The sequence below is a fragment of the Brachycentrus maculatus genome, unplaced genomic scaffold, assembly GCF_059751285.1.
Source record: "Brachycentrus maculatus isolate JH-2025_06_01 unplaced genomic scaffold, ASM5975128v1 h1tg000186l, whole genome shotgun sequence".
In the NCBI taxonomy this organism is placed as follows: domain Eukaryota; kingdom Metazoa; phylum Arthropoda; class Insecta; order Trichoptera; family Brachycentridae; genus Brachycentrus; species Brachycentrus maculatus.
The window spans coordinates 764,974-787,643 of record NW_028280937.1 but is presented as its reverse complement, the minus strand read 5'-3'; the positions used below and the strand labels follow the sequence as shown (position 1 = coordinate 787,643).

At 35.7% G+C, this 22,670-nt stretch overlaps 1 protein-coding gene and 1 long non-coding RNA gene across 2 annotated transcripts in view; one reads left to right on the top strand and one right to left on the bottom strand.

Moving 5' to 3' along the window:
* Nucleotides 1-3,948: 3,948 nt before the first annotated feature.
* On the bottom strand, nucleotides 3,949-11,897 carry LOC148307866 (uncharacterized). The gene is made up of 2 exons (XR_015837770.1): nucleotides 11,798-11,897; nucleotides 3,949-4,453 (listed from the first exon to the last, which is right to left on the bottom strand). It is a non-coding gene; the product is annotated as an uncharacterized LOC148307866 (long non-coding RNA).
* A 201-nt stretch (nucleotides 11,898-12,098) lies between these two features.
* The window catches only part of LOC148307865 (uncharacterized), a 138,552-nt gene continuing 127,980 nt past the window's right edge, over nucleotides 12,099-22,670 (top strand). Inside the window, exon 1 of the mRNA XM_088262646.1 lies at nucleotides 12,099-12,238. The gene's annotated coding sequence lies outside the window, so the exon portion shown is untranslated. The remainder of the gene's footprint in view (nucleotides 12,239-22,670) is intronic.

Genomic DNA, 22,670 nt, shown 5'->3' with positions numbered 1-22,670 from the left:
TCGTTGTCCGCGTCGCTGTTGATAATGCGATGATATTATGTCATTCAAAACAAACACAGTATTATGAAGAGGAAAACAGGTCAGGGCGTTTGACCTAGACCCGGCGAGGCTCGGCGCCGCGCGAGGTCACTCCTCGCAACTTGGGCTACCTACTTTTGGCTTCAATCCAATGCAATAGAAAACGCACACAATTTTACACTTACCTGCGACTGCATTGGACATTAAACAACAAACATTACGAGCCCTTTGCAGTTCGCCTGTGACATCAAATGATCATACTACCAGTCCCCTGGGGATCAGTGAGCCGGTAAACACTTGAGTATTTATTTATTGATTTGGCGTTTAATTTGTAGAACTCCATTTTAATTTATGTATTAATTTTAAATCAAACACAGATTTTTGAGTCTACTAAGTTGTATTTTATTAACAAAAACACATAAAAAATTATATTGTAACAATTGTTTCGCCTTGTTAGGGCATTATCAAACGAATGTGAAGATCAAATGGACTACGGTCCTTATGTAGCTATACAATTCTAAGTGACAGTTTTAACACGTGCAGCAATAATTTATGGGAGACAACAGTAGCTAATGGGGGATGTAGGTATATACCCTTATATTTATTTTCTGGCAAAGGAAGAATTTATTGACATGGCCATATTTTGGAGAATTGATATTTTAAAGCTTAATAAAATTGTTGGTAATATTATTTTTAAGAATTTATATATGTAGATTAGTTTATCAATATGCGTTATTGGATAAATATAGATGATGTTAATAATAGTTTATATTAGTTAATATAAGCTAATTTAAGAAAAATAAAATAGGTATGTAGGAGTTAAAAAATTGAGTTCTGTGGGGTTGTCAATCATGGGTAGAATGGTGAAGTGTTCACTTTACCATCCAGTGACAAGTCCTGTTAATATCCAGACCTCCATATTCTTCTTCATCCATGTTGAAATGTCAAAAAATACTGTAAAAATAACTACTTAGTGGAGAAACCCAGATTTGTGAACAAGTATTGCGATTTTCTTTGAAATTTATAATTTTATCTTTTATTTATTTCATAGTTACATTTTTAACTATATGTATTACGGCTCTTTAGATATGGCCTGTGTTTAGTCGAAATACTTATATGTTAATACATTTTTTATTATTTTTTTATTTGTTTTTTTTTTTATTATTATATACATTACATACAATAGATACAATAACAATTTACAGCATAAAGGTTTTACAATAAAATAATTACACTTGGACTTTAATTAAATCACTTGGACCATTACACTCATTCTCAAAGTATTCCCACTCCCCAAACAGTTTAATTTTTCGATTTTATTATTTTATAAACGAAGTACCTACGCGTAGACAATTGAAAGGTTGATATCATATTACCATTTTGGGGATCCAAAAGTTTCTCTATTACACACTTCGTTAATGTCAAGTTGTAATAAAAGTTAGACCAAGTGTGAATCAGTTGTGATTCATTTGTGTTTTTGCTGTCGTAGGGGGATGTGGAACAAGGAGCGAGCTAGTAGGGATAGGGGGGTGGGAGGACTCGGAAGGCTACGTTAGCGGTAATAAACCTTTCTAACTGGAAAGTGAAATGGATGTGCGCTTCCTGGGGGGGAAGTTCCTAGAAAAGGGATATTTATAATGTGATTTAGTGAACGAATAACAACGTTCATTAGTACTTACAAAGAGGTATTTAATATTCTTTGTAATTTAAAATTATAGCCCTGATGGTGGTATCCCGCATACGCAGATAATGCAATGAGAATATAAGGACAATATAGGAGAAACCGATATATGTACGTACATATTAGTCCACAAGATGTCAATGCTCAAGAAGAAATTGCTAAAATCCTAATATTCACGTTTTATAAATAATCTAATACCCCTTCTTCTAACCCTTATCCCCACCCAATGGTGCATAGGGCACTGCCGTCTGCTTCAGGTACCAGTCTATTGAAAAATTCACTTATATTTATTTGATCCCCCCCCCCCCTTGGAATCAAACCCGGAACCTCCAGAATGGTGACCAAGAGTGCTGAAGTTGTATTTTGTTGTTTAAAAAACACATAAAAATCAATATTGTGTCAATCGTTTCGCCTAGTTATGGCATTGGGAAACAATTGTCACAATATAGATATTTTTGTGTTTTTTTAACAATAAAATACAATTTAGTAGACTCAAAAAAATCTGTGTTTGATTTAACATTTAATACGTAAATTATAATGAAACATAAATAATTATGAAAAGTTTAATATGGTATGTTATATTTATGGTATATTTAGTGGTATTTATCATGCAAAAATTCAATTGAAAATGGATAGATCTTACCAAAAAGTGACTGCCGAATCAATTAATAAAAAAAAAACAGTAATTTGGCTTACACTTTTCCGTACTATTAAAAATTCAATAATTCAATTTTTTATGTATTCATCTGTGAATCTAACAACAGATAAAACTACTTAACATTTTACGTACAATTTTTAATAACTGGAATGTACAACAATACTAAATTATATTACAGAAAAATTTAACTGGTTACTGATTTTAAGAGTAGGTACTTACATTAGATTTTTGTCACAATGTTGGTTTATGGCTAATAAATTAAGATGAAAAATCACAAGACTATCGATAACATTCTTATTGAAATCTGTAGAGAACTAAGGGAGATATTAAGGTTTAAACTTTAGATATTTGAATAAAACGAAAAATGTGCGTTCGCATACGTCACCAAATTTCCGTCATCGAACGTTTTATGACGTCATATGTTTAAATTGTCTATGGTTTATAGAGCTGTAATAGTAGTAGTGTGTTTACTTATTTAGTAGTGTGTATTGTTTGTTAAATTAAAGTTAAATTATAATAAAACATAAATAATTATGAAAAGTTTAATATGGTATCTCAAACCGATGGTTTGTGATGTCCCAGGTATTAGCATCCCCATAGCGACGCGAACATGCGCTATCGATTATACCGCGAGTCGGGAAGCACGGCTACCGGCTACCCCCATTACTAGGGACTAGGCGACTAGGGGCTGCCAACTATGTTACCCTTTCACCCTTATTCACCATTCTGCACCGGCAGACGCGCGACGCGGACGTGCCGCGGGACGCGGTCCTAAGGGAGACCGATCAAACCCCAATTCAGCGGAACAAGTTCTAGGATTTACCATTTCTTTATTTATTTACTTAACATATTGTCTTTTGTGTGCATTACAATATATTTTTGTTTTTTTTTATATTTTGCCATGTTTTGGATATTTAAAATAAATCTTTTTTGTAACTTTATTATTCGTGTTCCAGTCTTGTTAAGCTTAATCCCATGTCCCAAAATGAGAAATTACTCATCGGGAATATTATATAAATACATATATATATATATATATATATATATATATATATATATATATATATATATATATATATATATATATATATATATATATATATATATACACCACTCTGTCTTTGCAAACATTCTTCGCCTCTTCTACATTCATGCATCTCCTCATACATACCCGACGATTATTACGACTCCTGACCCGGCCGCTTTCAAGTATTTGACATACCTGATTGTGCCAAGTTTTCCTCGGTCGTCCTCTGCTTCTTTTTCCAACTACATTCGCCCCATAAATTTGTTTAACCGTTCTTTCTTCACTCATACGCTCCACATGTCCAAACCATCTCAACACACCTTTCTTAATTTTATCGATAATGCTTATCTCATGCAGTAAAATATTCTCAATATTATTAATTTTTAAAGCATTTACTTTGTGGTTAGTAATTTTTACTTTTATACATTTTTTACAAAGGTGTTAGTAATATTAGTATAAAACCACTCACCGAGATTTTTTATGTCCACCGGTTTCGATGCTTACCCGTCTCTTCATCGGGACAATCACTGCCACAGCATGCAAACAATAGTAAAAACTCAAAATGCAATCATTTTATTTTATTTTATCTTATTTTAATTTGGAAATTTTATAGAACAGTTACATAAATACATTTACAATAATGAGTAACAAAAATAGGTATTTGTAACTTTCCATTTATAAAATTTCACATGTCATTCAACATAAATACATACCTAGAAGAGGGGCGGGAGGGAGGAAATGGGGAAAAGGGAAAGATCAAAGCTCAAGTCCAAGACAAATTATGTGAAGATTGGGACACACCACGATATAAATATCGACTTACTACATATGTAAAACATTTTATTTTATTTGGAAATTTAACAGAATTCATGTTATACACCCTTTATGTTGTTGTTCCTTATTCTGTCTCGTTGGCTCTTACCAGATATGCTTCTTAGAGCCTTCATTTCTGACACTCTCAGCGCGTATTTTGTCACTACGGTGTCCGCTTATCGGTGTCACAAGATAAGGGAAATATTTGAGATCGAAGATGTGGAGGCGAGTCCTTCTTAAAAACAGGCCACGAGCCCTACACCAAAGAAAAGAAGAAAAAAGTTACAGATTTTGTAATCGGAACATCACAAGTACCTCCTTGTTTTGTATTACAAAACAAGGAGGTACTTGTGATGTTCCCATTACAAAATTCCACGTTTGTGAAATTCCTGGAAAAGGACGGGTGGGAGGATAAGGGAAAGATCAAAGCTCTAGTCAAAGACAAATTGTATGAAACGAGGGACACGCCACGACATCAATGCCGATTGACAAATTCAAATGATCTCAGCGCTGAAAATGTCGAGTTAAACATCAAAATCCCCATATTAATCTTTGACCATTTTCGATTAACGATAAATAGAGGAAATTTGTTGTAGGAAAAGATAATACTACTACATATTTATCATTAGAACTGTCCATCAAACCTCCTCCCTTAGTTTTTCCCTCTACCTCCTTCCCTAAACTCCCTTTTTTCTTTGACCTCTTTTTTATATCAATTTGTAATTTATGTTTTTTTTAAATTTTCAAGTACTTACTACCCTCTGATTGCAAACAGCTATATATGGTATCAAACTTTTTGATCAATATAACTAATCTGTTTTTGATTGGTTTGAAGATATTTTTTTAGCAATAAGCCCGCCAATGTACTTTTTTTTAAAAATAAATAAATAATATTAAATAAATATTTGAGTGAAAAATCGCCTGTATTTTTTTTACCCCCCTGAGAGTCGAAACCGGGACTTCTAGCGAGGAACGCTAATGCGCAAGCCATTACGTACGTGTATATTAACGTTGCTTACTATTCCTCCAACTATTTCCTTCCCATATTTCGGTAGTGTAAAGGCAAAGGGGTATATCTGTCTCAGACCAAATTTTACAGGAGAGCAAAAACAAACTTGTGAAATTAAATGACTCATTTGTTTTATGTATTTTTATATGTACATATCTCAATAAAACTAAATAAGTATTGCAACTACAGCTATATCATTTTGCCAGATTACGGAATATACTACTTTAGACATTTTGTGGAACAAGCTTAGAAAATGAAAAAATTTTTAGATATCCCCTTTGCTATTACACTACCGATTTACACTAAGCTTTTTCACTTACGTCATCTGTATCGCTCTCACAACAGCTCTCATATCTGGAGCGTAGGCAGACACCTCAATTTCATTTAGTTAACAATAAAGTTAATGAAATGAAACCAAAAAAAATACCCTTCCCTTGAAGCCCCTTTAAGGTGATTTTTCACACAGTCAACTCGACATAAATTGCCAAATATAATTTTAATTATTTGACCACTGCGTCATTTTTTTTTTATTTCAGTCATATTATCATTATTTAAGGCGGGATATTCGATGGCCCGCAACGAAATTTTCTTTTAACCCAGATAAAATTAAACGTAATTGAATTTTTTTCTTAAAAGACAGTTTTTGTAAATTGAAAATAAGTTTTTCTTCGAAATACATAAATATATGGTTTTGAAAAGGAAGGAGTAATTGAAAGGTAAGGAGTTAAAAAAATATAACAATATTTTTTCTATATTTCCTTATTTTCTTAAAAAAAATAATAAAAAAATGTGCGCAGACAACACGTCTGGCTTCTCGCGCAGCCGATTTCATTCTAAATTTATGAGTTTGAAATCTTACCCTTAAACAACTGACTTCCTTTGCTGAAAGCAGTGTGAAATGTGGACCCTATTACCTAATAACACAATGATAGAATGAAAAATAAACGTAATTAGCTAACTAGTGATTTACTACTACTACTACTACTACCATCACGCCGTTTCCCCGCAGGGGTAGGCAGAGAGGATGGAACGCCACACTCTTCTGTCCTGACATACACTCCTCGCCTCCTTCACATCCATACATCTAGTCAAACGTGTCCTCCGATTACGCAGACTTTTGACACCGCCAGATTTTAGGTTCTGATTGATCTGATCGTGCTAAGTCTTTTTCGGTCGTCCACGTTCTGTTTTCCCTCTCACATTCGCCACATATCGCTCACTCCTTTGAAGAACGTCATAAATCAAAATACTTGATTTTTCAGGAGAACGTTTTTAAAGTTTAAAAATATAATAGAATGTATTAAAAATAAATATCAAGCCCTTTTTAAACTTTTTACTGTGCAACATATTATTTGCAGTAAAACCTGAAGGTTTTTTCTCCATTTGAAAATTATTTAATATATTTAAAAAAATAATTAAACAATACCTTTTCTTCAAAATGCAAAAACAACACTTTTTGCCCTGTAGTGGGTAAATATTAAGTTAAAAATATGCCTCTTTTGGTGGGATATAGTACATTTTCTGGGCATTCCGAAAACATGCACAACTGAAAATTGACGATTTTTGATTTATGACGTTCTTGAAAGGAGTGAGCGATATATTTTCTTAGTCATTCTCTCGCTATCTCGCTAGTGATTTAAGTACGAAATTATTGATTGTTATTTAGGAATGAGTTGTTAAAAAAATTCACTAAAGGGTGAGTTAACGTTTAAGATACCGAGTTCAGTGGTATGCTAATTTTTTGCCTTTAAACTAGGGGTTCGCAATGCTGCCTCGAATATACGGTCATTTACATAATGCTATTTAAAAAAAAAAGGGTTACAAGTTTATTCATCTCGTCCCCCCGCTCTATGACCCTTATTATAAATAAATAAAAAATCACTTAATCCTAAATACCTTACACGTTATCTTGTGGTAGTTGATGGTTTTTGGGTCATTGTGTCAAACCAGATCCTTCGCGAGGCCGGTTTCGGTTTTATGGCAACTCTTAAGTACGGGGAGAGTAGGGCAGTACTTGACAATTTATGCATACAAAATTAATTTGTCCGCCTTTGTGGTGTAATGGTTAGCATGTCTAGCTACCGTGCTGGAGGTCCCTGGTTCAATTCCCAGGGGGCTTGAAAATAAATATTAGCGATTTTACACTCTAATATTTATTTAATATTACCCTGGACTGGTCCCTGAAGCGTGATCAGCAGAAATTATCATCTTTCCTTCATGTAAGTAACGATCAAGATAACACTGCGTCAATATAATGCAGTGCCCTATGCACCATTGAGTGCGGATAAGGGTTAGAAGAATAAATTGAGGTAGTAGAATGTAATACATTATCATTTTGCTCTCACAATTTCAGTGCCATCAAACCTAATAGCAAAGACACGTTCGTTAACTTTCTATTTTTAAAATGTCGAATTCGACTCCTGACCTGAACACTATCTAGTATTTGAAATACTTGATCATGCCGAGATTTCCTCAGTCTTCCCGTACTTCTATTACAAACGACATTCGTCTCATAAATTTGTTTTACTGTTCTTGCTTCACTCATTCGATCCACATGCCCAAACCATCGTAACACAGCTTTCATAATTTATTTAATAAATCAAGAAATGTGTAGGTCTATTTCTAATTTAAAATAACACATTGATTATATCAATGTTGTTCTATCATTCTATCTTCCTGTATTTGTATTGGCCCTATAACCCTTTTAGACTCACAGAACGACTGGTTAAAGCCGCTTGTTCACTACACGGAATTTCACCGTCCGACAGTCCGGTTTTGAAAAATAAAAGCGACTACGACGTTTAGCGTGATCGAATTTACGCGCAACGTGTTCACGCACCGATCAAGAGCACCGATCCGAAGAAAGATGGACAAAAGCACAAGTCAATCCAAGCCAATCATCGTTTTATCACGCTAACTGACGTGCCGGACGGTAAAATTCCGTGTAATTCCGTGAAGTGCACAAACGCCCTAAGAGTAGGAGAATATTCAGGATTCGTTACTGATGATTTTTTCAAGGAACGCAAACGTAGAATATGACAGCATACACAATACTCTATTCAAATGACGGAACTACACAATTTGCGTTTTTTTTATTACCTAACGTCCCAGTGACTCTGAAATCTAGCTACGGCTTATGCAACACCGTTTATCATGTCCCTACTCAGGCTTCAACTTTATAAGTTTCATAGCCTATGCCACTTGTGAGTGGATTTACTCTTTATGTTTAAAGTTACTATAATTTCATGTAATTCATGAGTGAAAATTCTAGGCAAAAACACTCGCTCACAATTTGCGGCCTTTAGACGTACGCTCTTTAACGTGAATAAGGTTGTCGCTTGGGATAAGCCGCACGAAGACCGCGGACAAGGTACCTACCTGCCTACAACTCGTGACAAGGAGGAACCGCACTGCTCGCGCGGTAAAGCTCTAACTGCGCTATTGTCTTTGGTAGACTCGGTGGCAGTTAGCAGTTAAGTGCGGTGTAAATTTAAAGTAGCGATTAAAAAATGGACAATTTTAACATGGATTTAGAGCCTTGCTGCCAAAACAAAAATAAAAACATTTTTTTCATTACAAGTCGGTCATTCCCCGCCATCTGCGACGTCCGCCATTTTGGCCGTTGAGTTCTGAGTTGGCTCGGCTCCAATATCGCTGCGTTTTCGTCTGATTTATTTGCTCACATTCTAATTGTGGTTAGATAAATATAGAGAAAAAAACTGCACGATTCCATCGGACGGAACAATGTTTCTTTGTTAAAGGTATTTGGATGCGCTTCGCGAAGACCTGAATTAATGACTCAATCCGACGAATGTGCGTTTTATTTTGTTGCAACTGTGATCACTCACATTCTGGCGAAGTTCTCGGTTCTCGCGCGAACGAGATACGTTTTAGTTATTTTCGGTGGTACTGAAATACGGATATTAACCTTTCCAGGAGTATGGTCGTATATATACGACCAATACAAAACATGATTTATGACGTGATTTATATCAAAACATGTTCAAAACATGATTTATGTCAAAATTGCCAATGTTGCGATAAATCACGTTTACTGATGTAAATGTTTTTTTTAATTCAATATAATATGTTGCTTACACATTGCAAAATATAAAAACAATAAAAAAAGTATAATAAATAGGCATAAGAAGCATATTTACAAGAAATAAATGAGAAAAACGTAAGGTAAGAAGCATGTTTAAAATAAACAAATGAGAAAATATAACAAATGAGAAAATATAAAAAAAAAACATGAGGTAAAAACAAAATAGGAAAATATGACTAAACACTACATGTATATCTTTCCATAAAGTATTTTTTTCAGATCATTTATTTTGGATCCCCGAATGGGATGAAATGTTAAAATCAAACACTGATTTTTTGAGTCTACTAAATATATTTTATTGTTAAAAAACACATAAAAATAAATTATGTGACAGTTGTTTCGTCTTGTTATGGCATTTTCAAACGAATGTCTTGTTGCAAACATTCGTTTGAAAATACCATAACAAGGCAAAACAGTTTTCAAAAAAAAAATATGGGTTTTTTAACAATAAAATACAATTTAGTAGATTAAAAAATCAGTGTTTATTATAAAGATAATTATATATTTATTAAAACATGGGTGCTTTCGCAAGTATTTTTATTTATATACATATATAATCACACTAATTATCCCCAAGAGACTCGTACATTGTACAATTTACAAAGGTTAGTACGAGTATGGTTATATTATTCTGAGTGCCTTAACCATTGCTGCTATTCTGGCATCTATGCAGTGTTCCCTTTATCGTTAATTACATGAAGCAAGGTAATCGGTTCTGCGCTTCAGGTACCAGTCCAGGATATGATATACAGTAAAACCTGGATATAACGAATTAATTGGGGGGAGGGGGGGGGGGTTCGTTAAAGCCGAAAGTCCGTCATATATAAATAGGTTTAAAATAATAAAAAAAAAACTTTTATTTTGAAAATATGAACACTGTATTTAGATATAAATAAAGAATACAAAACACAAACTGATCCTATTTATTGTCTTCGGACACTCGTCGTGAATAAACGTTGCTGTTTGATATCGATGCGCTTGCTTTCGGTAATACTGCTTTAACAAGGAATTAAATTTTATTTGCACTTTGGAAGTTTGGTATTTTTTTACATAATCAACTCAACAAAATTACGAAAATGTGTAAAATATATATGAAATTCGTTATCAGACAAAAAGTCAATAATTTGACCGGATTTTCGTCCGTTATATCCGATGTTCGTTAAATAGAGGTCCGTAATATCGAGGTTTTACTGTACTTAACAAAAAATCTGAGAAGCTGAGAAAACAAAACGACGGGAAATCTCGTCAAGTTCGGACGAAACTCGTATTCAACATAAAGTGTAACTATGAGTATTTCAATGTTTTAAAATTTAGTACATAAACCCTGATGATGACAAGGTTCTAGTCGAAACCGGTTGGATAAAGTGTAAAAATAAAAAGTAGTTAAAACAAAATTTTATTTTAAAACGTTTAAAAAGTGTTCAACTCTTAACAGTTCCTTACCTCTTGACTGATTCTGGCAAAACGCGGTAGCCATTATAATTGTGTATCTTGGTTGTCCGCCTCCGTAGTGTAATGGTCAGCACGCTTGGCTACCGTTCTGGAGGTCCCGGGTTCGATTCCCAGGGGGGTCAAATAAATATTAGTGATTTTTTCACTGTAATATTTATTCAATATTGCCCTGGACTGGTACCTGTAGCGGAGGGCTGATCACCTTACCTTCATGCGTAAAAACGATCAAGATAACACTGCGTTTATATGACGCAGTGCCCTATGCACCATTGGGGTGCGGATATGGGTTTTATTATTATTATCTTGGTTGTTATGGAATAATTTTGTTTGTTAGTAGTAGGTTGCAAAATTTAAGTGAAATAAAAATATGTCGTTCAAAAAGAGTTAACTGGGATTTGATAACAATATCTATAGGTAAGCGAACGTTTGTCGTGAAATTTACATTCGGTTGATGTTTTGTTTCTCGGATAGTTGGCAGGTAAAAATGATCATTACATGGTGAAACATTTATGTGAAAATCTCCCATATACAGACGTTTGGAACAATTATCTACCAAAAATACTTTATGTAAAACAAAGTAATATACAAATTGCTACGTTATTTTTCGGAGATGAATTTAAAACTATGGAATCGCGAAAAAACGAGGAAAGAAATCGTCATATTTCGGGAAGTTAAAAAAAGCTTTTACAGTATTTAGAGTTGGGCAGTCTTTGGATAAAATATCAATAGCTACTCGTTATTATTCGATTCGCAAAAATGATCGGGAGAGTATTGCCATTCGGTTCAGGAAGGGTTGACGCGATATGGACACGCGATTTGCACACGTAATGAATAATTACACAAGGTTCTTTCTAGCGCGGCACAGGTGTATCGAAAACAGTGACGGAAGTGTGGCACTCGGAGTAGTGTTGCGACAGTTCGCCGTGTTATTATTTCTCGATAATCCTCGGCGACCGCCCTACGCGAGTTTAACGCCGCTATTTATACCGCACCAACTTACTAGACAACAAACGGACAAACTAACAAACACGTACATTTTTTAAAAACCAGATTGACGTGAAAGCGAGCAAATTGTGCACACTGCCCTTCGGGCATCTTCGGCTCCGTTCGTCTCCGCTCGGCCTCCGATCCCACTCCGATCCCCGCACTCCTCAGTCGAGTTCGGAAAGCCGCGAGTGGTGGTTGTCGCTCTCCTCCGATTCGATCGTTACACCCGTACTAACTTGTCGTGTTCAATATCGTTTTTGAAGTGTTATATAAACTAAAACTTATAAAAAGTGTTATCATCGGCGGGGGAGTTTATCCTTTCGCGTAAAAAACTTAGTTTCGTTCAGACAGGATAAAGTTGGTGCGTGAACAGTGAGTCGGTTCGCCAGTCCGAATGGCGACGTTCTCCGAGTTCGGATTATTATTCACCGTTGTTCGGCCATCGCCGAGACGTTAGCGGTTTTCTTCAGCAGCTTCGGGACGAGGAGGTAACGTGTCCACTATTTTATCTCGTTCGAGCGGTCCGACCGCCCGTTCCGTAAAGTTTACTTTTGACTTTGTTCGGGACTCCGTGTTATTTCCCGTCTATTCAAACTGCCACGTCCGTTTTCAACCTGATTTTCTTATCTGCCTGCCCTATCCGATGGGCGTTATGTTTCGGCGCGTGTTGACCGAGTGGCGAATCCGCCTTCAGCGCTCTAAGGGCTCCTCGAGGTGGAGGAACCGCTTTGTTATTTCTCTCCTCCGCACTCCGCACCAGCGCGGCGTGCAGTCTCTCCGCGGTTCCGCTCTAGCGAGAGTTCACTACACACGCTGGTGAGCACATCACGTCGTCGGCTGTTGTACCGTTATAACTTATAACCGCGCACTCTTCCCGACTTATCGCGTACTAAACAAAAGCGCGCGGTCGCTTTACTTCCCTAAATCTTTCGGTTCTCGCATTGTTCGCTACGGTCATGTGATCGATCGAGGTTCGCCTCGCTCGATCTCGGACTGGTAATGTGTCGCGGTTATGGGGTTCCGGTATCCTACGGTCAAATCTCCGAGTGGAATTCAACGAGCGGTTTCGCGTATTATCGGGCGCACTTGTTACTCGCGGGATGGGCTCTGCGCAACGCGGGTTCTTTGTTCTCGAACCAGATCGCGATTGACCATCGATATTATCGCCTTGCACGAAAGAATGCATCGTAAATAGAAGCCGATCGATGCGGTAGGATGAATGGAGAATGGAGTCACCGTCCGGCGGTCCGTCGGTCGGCTGGAAATACAGTGTTGTCAAGTCGCGAGTCTTGTCGGAAAGTTCGCGGTGACGAAATACTTCGCCGAGTCTGTTTGCGCTTAATTGCCCGGCTTCTCGGTTTTGTGTCGCGTTTCCGTCGGAAAACTTTTTATTTTTACACGAAAGTTCTCCCGCGTATTTGGTGGGTACTGCTCTACCAAGTAGGTTCTAGGAACTCGAACCATTCTGTTTAAATGGATGATTACATTTGTAAGAGCAAATCCCTACATTTGCCTGTATTTTTTCCGTGAAAATTAACTTTTTTAAAGTTTAACATACTTGATTCTTATTCGAATCTTTGTTTATTTTTTTTATCGCGAGTTTCTTTCGAACACATTTTATTTCTTTTTTGTTTACACTTCACTATCGACACTCGTTCATTAACCGTCGCATTTTCAATCGCTGTAGTGACAAATACCTATCGTTTTCACTTGAGCCCATTATTTTTTAAATTCTCGTTTCAATATCACCAACAAAATTTAACTTGAATAAAATAAATCTTATACCGGAAATTATTATTTATTGTATGATTAAACAATATTTTAAATATTGTATAATACATTTGAATAAACAAATTATCACCTGTCAAAATTATCTTTACATATGAGTTTCGATGATTTGATTATTACGCTATCGAAAATCGGAAGAAATAAAACATAAATAATAAAATCAACAGACAATAAAGGCGACTTTCAATGTCATGGATCCGATTTACGAGTACAGATTTGGACATTTTAAACATATATGTGTTTTGTGCGATTTTTCGATTTGAGTGTTGCGTTCTAGATTATTATAGTGAAATGCTCAAAACCTAAAAGTTCATATTCAATAGATTGTTAATTAATAGTTTAATATTCTTACTAGATAATGAATGGGATTCGCATTTTTTTAAAAACTGGATGGAACATAGATGAAGAAGATTATGGAAGTCTGGGTATTTACGGGACTTACGATCATCATTGGCTGGTTTAAGTGATCACTTTACTCATGAGCAACACTCACCCATTCTACCCATGATCGACAACCACACTACTATTTTTTTTGTAATTCATACACATCATAAATCTCATAACACTTTGTTTGAGTTCACGGGAACAATCTATGGTTGGTTTAAGAAAGCTTCTATTTATTATGCAAGATGACAGATTCTAACCAACCTATGACAGGTCATAAACCCTGTGGATACCCAGATTTCCATATTCTTCTTCAGAAAGCAAAGACCCTTTATTTAGATGTATGGATACCTTACTGGATTATTTCACATACTAGAAGACGCCTGAAAACATTATTTGAAATTGTGTGCAACTTTTAATTTGCGTTTTGTGAACAAGGATTTGGACACACTCCAAAAATGAAGTGAAAGATTTTTCATTAATTGATTCGGCCACTTTGTGGTAAAAATCTATCCATTTTAAATATAAGTTTTACTTAGTAAATATCACTATTTCGTGTTTGACACGTGTTTCTTTGCATTCCACATCATTTTTAAAACACCGTATGTGAAGCTAATTCTAAATTTTAGAGTTGTGTCCTTGGGACGTTGAAGGTTGAAGAGGGGGTACAACAGATTTAAAGAAAAAGTAGTATTTACTAAGTAAAACTCAAATTAAACATAGATCGATTTTACCACAAAGTGAAAGATTTTACCACAGAGGTTCGAGGTTACCACAGAGTGTCGGGTTGTGGTGCTGAGGTTAGTGTCGCGGACTCTGAAGTCAGAGTTTCTCGGTTCGAACCCACTCTACCACAATTTGATACCTATTTCTAATAATGAGCCGCCTAGGCTCACAGAAATAGTATGAAAATAAAATATTTGTGTAAATAAAAAAAACACAAATAATTATATTATTTTTTTGACATCTCATGAAAGATGAAGAAGAATATGGAAGTCTGGGCATTTACGGGGCTGACGACCGTCATAGGCTGGTTTAAGTGATCACTTTACACACGTGTAACATTCACCAATTCTACCCATTATTGACAACCACACTACTCAAATTCTTGGAAGTTCTATATATATATGAACCAATTTTGAAACATTATTCTTGAATCACTAGAATTTCACTAGAGACATCTATTGTATAAATCAATACACAATATGGCTCCAGAGTATCTTAAGGAGCTGTGTATTCCAGATGAATTGGTTGATAGACGTCTCACGCTTCGATCGGCTACAACATCTGCAATGGGCAAAGTTATCTTACCAGCTCGCAACCAACGCACTAAATTTGGCGAGCGTGCCTTTGCTGTTGCAGGACCGACGGCGTGGAATGCTCTTCCACCAATGGTTAGAAATAGTGAGAGTGAGATGATCTTTAGAAAAAGACTAAAAACACATTTGTTTGCTAAATCATTTCCACCATAATATTTTCCCCAATTCATTCACCGTGAAGCGCCCTTGAGGTATTTTTTTACGAAAATGGCGCTATATAAGTTATCCAATTTTATTATTATTATTATTATTATTATTGGTGAGATGAAAAGAAGCTTTTTATTAAGCAGAATACAATGTTGTAAACAGTTATTTAACTTTATAAAAAAATAATAATAAAGAGTGAAAGATCTCGGGTTGAGTTCACGTGCTCGTATAAATAAAAATGCGCATGACTGGCCATAATAATGTTATCACGTGTAAGTATGATTTGGTATAAACACTGCGAATGTACATACTACATACATACATATATCCACGTGGGATGTAATTTGCAGGAGATAAACGACAATGCAGAATACGAATCGAGCTCAAGGGCGCCGCACAGTACGCGGCGGCGGCGCGGGCGGCTGTACGTACCAGCTAGCTACTCACTGCGCCGCACATCTCGCCTTGCGAACATTCCGACATCCGAAATTCTCACAGATCCTTACTGACGTACGAATTTCACGGTTGAGTGGGAAATGCGATGACTGAACATTTTCTGCAAATGCCTTGGCACTGTTCCTTGTCTGTCTGCTGTGCTGGTCGGGGCTGTGGAGGCGTCGGTATTGACTTTCCCTTGGTACCAACATGAATACCTATTATTCCCAATATTATTAATATTTAAAGCATTTACTTTGTGGTTAGTCATTTTTACTTATTTATTTTTTTACAAGTATGTTATTAATATTGTAAATATATAACCACTCACCGATATTTTTATATCTACCGGTTTCGAGACGTACCCGTCTCTTCGTCAGGACATTCACTACCATACCACTATTAACACACGCATGCTGTGGTAGTGATTGTCCTGACGAAGAGACGGGTACGTCTCGTGAGTGGTTATATACTAATACTGCTAACATTTTTGTAATAAAATAAATAAGAAAACCTATTCGTCGTATGGCATATGTCGCCTTTGTGCTAAAATGGTGTTTTCGATTGTGTTTTTAAATGAAAATTATGAAGGAATTTTCGATGTTTTTACTCGTAAATGCTAAGAGAATTTATAAAGATGAACAAGTATTTTTGCATAAATGTCAGACCGTAATAAATTTATTTTAATGACCTGATGATGGAATGATTATCCGAAACCGGTAGTCGCGAATCAGTGTTTATCAAAGTGGTATTACACAAAGCGAACGATGAATGATAAGGAGAGTGATGAATGATATTACCATACACCACAAAGTTAACAATGCTTTTAATATACAAAATAAAATATCACGCCGTTTTTCTGCAGGGGTAGGCAGAGAGAATAGATCGCCACACCAATCTGTCTGCAAACTATCTTCGCCTTTTCCACATACATGCATTAAGAAATTAAAAAATATTTAAGTATATAATATAAAATCCGATATTCTCGTGTGCAAATATCGATCTCTACCACATTCGATATTTGATCGTCAAGTACTGCTTGTATCTGTATAACGTATGATCTATACACAGTGTATGGGCGTTTGTGCACTTCACGGAATTTTACCGTCCGGCACATCAGTTAGTTATAAAACGATGATTGGCTTGTGCTTTGTCCATCTTTCTTCGGATCGGTGCGTGAACACGTTGCGCGTAAATTCGATCACGCTAAACTGTCTCGGTCGCTTTCATTTTTCAAAACCGGACCGCCGGACGGTAAAATTCCGTGCAGTGCACAAACGCCCTATGGGGTAACATGTACATAATAATGAAGCGAGTACCTACCCACCTGCTCGCTCTATGTCGGCCGGCTATTATTTGCCTATGGAAATCACCGTCCATTGTACGTTACTCCGCCATGGCGTGTGGCATCATTGAATGAGTGTCGTCTCTTTACTGTTTCATTCATAAACGAATAATGTATTCGGTCCAATTTGATGGCACGGAAAGATAGGAATTCAACCAAGAAATCTAACAGGCTATGCGGATGATACCGAACTACCATTCCGAGGAAGATGGGGAAAAAGGAGAAAATATGTAACAAAAATACTTAAATAACTGACTTGATACCGCTTCATATTATATTTCATTCCAAGCATCTACTAAAAATTAACCAAATGCTAATTTCAGCTAAAAAATTGTAGGCGGGATAATCGATATCTTAATTTTCATTAAACTCAGGTTACATTAAACGTAATTGATATTTTTTGCTTAAAACACCGTTTTTGTATTGAAAAAATAAGTTTTTCCTCGAAATAAATATATATGTTTTAGAAAAGAAAAGAGTTTTTGAAATGAAAAAAAGGTAAAAAAAATATACAAATATTTTTTAAATATACAATTTTCAAACCCTAATCCGAATCCGGTGGTGCATAGGGCACTGCATCATATAAACGCAGTGTTATCTTGCTCACTAACACACAAAGAAAAGGTGATCAGCCCCTCTGCATTAGGTACCAGTCCAGGGTAATATACGTATTGAATAAATAATAGAGTGAAAAAATCACTTTTATTTATTTGAACACCACCTGAGAATCGAACCCGAGTCCTACAGTATGGCAGCCGAGCGTGCTGACCATTACACTTAGGAGGCGGACAATATATATTCGGTGTTTGAAAATTATAAGAAAATAAGAAATAGTGGTATTTACTATGTAAAAAATTAATTCAAAATGGGTAGATTTTACCACAAAGTGACTGCCGAATCACTTAATGAAAATATATATTATTTTTATTAAAATGTGCGCGGAGACGCTTTGGGCCCTTGGCGCAGCCAGTCGCTCTCTGAATTGTATGTTTGCGAGTACCCCTGTTTCGGCCAAAATCTGTGTATTTTTCAGAATAATTTATGTATTAAAATAGTATTAATAAATGTACGCGAGAAGAACAAAGAGACGCAGATCATCGACTTATATTTTGTTTATAATATTGTCCCCACCACGTCTAGCTCCTTTAAAATCATATATAAGGGGTGGCGGACCAAATTTTGTGTGCTCAGATTAAATAATATTCAAAACGCGTATACGCCGCGCTCGCTCTATTTTTATATTGGTATCGCTTTGTTCTTCTCGCCTTAATAAGTTTGTAATTTTTGATATATTTGTGACCCTATGTTCTTATAACTTTGTATTTTTTAATAAATAAAAGATTGTCTTCATTTGCGCGTTTCCGTCTTCCTAATCAAAAGTGTTCCAGTACCGTTAGTAGTAACAACCCCCTTAAGACGTTCAAGATCGGCAGTTGCCACACACTTCTTACGCTTATGGTAATGATGCACTATCATTGTAGTTTTGGAAGGCTTTGTGAATACCCACAACAAAAAGGTAATTGAATACGGCAGTAAGTCCGTTTCTGTTTGGCTCCGAGCAGACAACACAACGCCGCGACTTACAAAAGAGAAATCTCGACTCTTTCCATTGAACTTGTTCGACTTAACACTTAACGACTGTTTCGAAACACGTAATCGCGTTATAAATCAATCCGTTTATTGTGCAGCGCGGATCAACTTTAACTTTCGGAATAACTCCGCGGTACGCATACCCCCCGACTGGGGTTTGCCGCCAAACCCGTCTTTAACGGACTGGATGCGAATAAAATTATTGCGAAATGTTTTCTCCATTTTGTGAGTGATAAATCGCTTAAATTGGGGTTAACTTTTACGAGGATTCCGAAATATTAACTTTTCAACTCGTTAAAAAGGAACCACGGTGATTTTTTAAAAACTAACCGGTTCTTACTGATTGACTATACCTTATTTTTGGGTAACTATGCCTTGTAACTATCTTTTATATAAATTATAAATTGAATACTGAGCTTTCATTACTCACTACAGGCTGACCTCAACTTTCGCACATGATTGGTTCCTGAAAATGTGTGCGAAAGTTAAATGTTCGAAAGTAGAGGGATTTAAAAAAATAATTAAAAAAACACACCAAAAATTGTACTTCAAAATGAAAAAAAAATACTAACTACATATTGAATAAAATTATATTTTCTTAATAAATTTGTCAAGAGTTACTTTTATTTTACTATTTTTTTCTTTTCTTTATAGAAAGTTTATTAATGATTTTGCCAGTCTAATATTTATTTAAATCACCTTGGACTGGTACCTGAAGCGCAAGGCTGATCACCTTTCCTTCGTGCATTTAACGATCAATATAACAATGCTTCTATACGATGCAGTGCCCTATGCACCATTGGGTGCGGATAAGCGTTAGAAAAAATACCACTTAAATACCAATATTTATATATATATATATATATATATATATATATATATATATATATATATATATATATATATATATATATATATATATATATATATATATATATATATATATATATATATATATATATATATATATATATATATATATATATATATATATATATATATATATATATATATATATATATATATATATATATATATATATATATATAAATATTGGTATTTACCAAGTAAAACTTAAAAATGGATAGATATTACCACCAACTGATAATCAATTAATACCTTTTTTAGTTTATTATTTAAATCTTACCACTCTGTAGGCCAGACATTCTGGTCCGTATGATTCTAGTAGGCAGCTTCGTGGGCCACAATGTCCGGCCCGGCGCAGGCATAACTTTAATCACTGATTTCTCTATCACCCAAGTATATTCTACCAAAAAATATTTCAGATAAATACAGTTAATCTTAATTAACACGGTCACACGAATTGCCAGACAGTGTCCCAAAATTAGGGACCCAAAATATTTATTTGAATGGTAGAAAAACGTCGCATTTTTTTGATCAGAGTAGCTGATCAGTTATGAGAAAAAATGGTCAGAGTGGAAAGGGTTAAATTTGTATTGAGCAGCACTTAGTATAATACTAATTGTATACGCAGCGACCATGTTTTATTAAACAAATCCATCGTCCTTGACTTACGTTTCCTTTCATATTTGCATTGTGTTGGATTTGTAACCATGCGTAAAATGAATGAATACTTATTACTGAATTCATTATATCTTATCGGATTTATGAATACGATAAACCGTTCCGGTTTTGAACTGGAGCTTGTGATCGGGTTATCTTTGGGCTTGTGTACGTATTGGGCTTCCGGTTATTAGTGAAATTATTAAATTTTGCTGAGAGATCAATTTTAACATAACGAAAAATTAGCGAACGTCGTTATGTCACTTTTCGTTGAATAGTGTGGCCTTCTTTTCTCTCTGCCTACCCCTGCGGGAAGCGGTGTGATGGTTAGTTAGTTAGAAAGACAGGAAAACTTGGCATAATCAAGTATTTTAAATACTTAAAAGTAGTCAGATCAAGCGGGAGCCGAAATAATCGTTGGATATGTATGAGCAGATGCGTGAACGTGGAAAAGGCGAGGCAATGACAGAGTAGTGTGGCGTTCTACTCTCTCTGCCTGAGACGACGTGATGGTTAGTATCTCAAATACTTGAAAGTAGTTAGATCATGTGCCGGAATGATCGGCTGATACGTAAAAGGAGATGCACGAATGTGGAAGAGGCGAGGAATGTTTGCAAAGATGATGTGGCGTTCTAATCTCTCTGTCTACTCCTGCGGGGAAGCAGGGTGGTCGCTAGTTAGTTGGTTTATGAATTCGTAACAGGTGAGTAAATATAAAATAAACTATATTTCAGGGGTAGGCATTTTAAATTGTTTAGTTTTGATAATTTCGTTAAATATAATGGTTTATAATAAATAGGCAGAAATTCGATCTCTCAGAAGATATGCGACAAAACGATGTATGATAGATGTACGAATAGTGAAATAAGGACGGAATGCAAAGCTGAGATAAGCATTATCGATAAAACTAAGAAAGGTGTGTTGAGATGGTTTGGACATGTAGAACGAATGAGTGAGGAAAGAACGGTAAAACAAATTTATGAGGCGAATGTTAGCGGGAAAAGAAGCAGAGGAAGACCGAGAAAAACATGGCACGATCAGGTATGCCAAATACTTGAAAGTGGTCAGGTTAGGAGTCGTAATAATCGGCGGGTATGTTTGAGGAGATGCATGAACGTGGAAGAGGCGAAGAAGGTTTACAAGGACAGAGTGGTGTGGCGCTCTATTCTCTCTGCCTACCCCTGCGGGGAAGCGGCGTGATGGTTAGTTAGTTATAATAAATAATAATTTTGGGCAATTTATATAGCGCCATTTTCGTAAAATACTTCCTCAAGGGCGGCGTTCGCTTTGGGTATTTTAGCACACGGGTCCTAAGCTCTGACAATTTAGAATATGAATATTTTACTGGGCTGTTCGTCACAAGGTTAAACTTTTAACAGGTGTTCGGGCGTATACCGGTTTTATTATCCAACAACAATTATGACCGTCTGTCTAATAACAAAGTACAAGATTGCCTAATAATCCCTTGTAATAACTGAAATGTGTAGGTACCGCAATGTTGTTCTTCTTTGGAACAAAATGGAACGTTGCATCAAAATGTATTCATTGGACTATTGCATTTTAAATACAATACCTTTATTTAATTTATTAATTTCAATTTTGTCCGCCTCCGTAGTGTAATGGTCAGCACGCTCGGCTACCGTTCTGGAGGTCCTGGGTTCGACTCCCAGGGGTGATCAAATAAATAGAAGTGATTTTTTCACCGTAATATTTATTCAATATTACTCTGGACTGGTACCTGAAGCGGAGGGCTGATCACCTTTCCTTCATGTGTAAACGATCAAGATAACACTGCATTTATATGAAGCAGTGCCCTATGCACCACTGGGGTGCGGATAAGGGTTTATTATTATTATTATTTTTAATTTTATTTTATTTCGAAGATAAACTTATTTTTTCAGTGGAAAAATGGTGTTTTATGAAGAAGAAAAAACAATTACGTAAAATGTTACCTGGATTTAGAGAAAAATACGTAGCGACTTTTTTTATTGTATTTAAAAAGAAAGGTGTTTTTATTATTAAAAAATACTTTTTCATACTATTTCTGTGAGCCTAAGCGGCTCATTAGAAATACGTATCAAATTGTGGTAGAGTGGATTCCAACCGTGAAACTCTGAATCAAAAGTCCGCGACACTAACCACGGGGCCACAACCCGACTTAACGAATGTTGGTTACGATCACGTTGTTTAAAAAACCTATTTTTGATCTGAAAATTTCATAACGAATTTGACTAAAAATAATGTTTTATCATTTTACATATTTTTTTGTTGTTGGAATTATTCCTACATAGGTTTCTATTTTTCTTTGGAATCCGGATGCCTGCTTTTCAAACCAATAAATTCCCGATCGTGTTCGCGTCTCTTTCGTTCCCATGCCAACAACTCGAG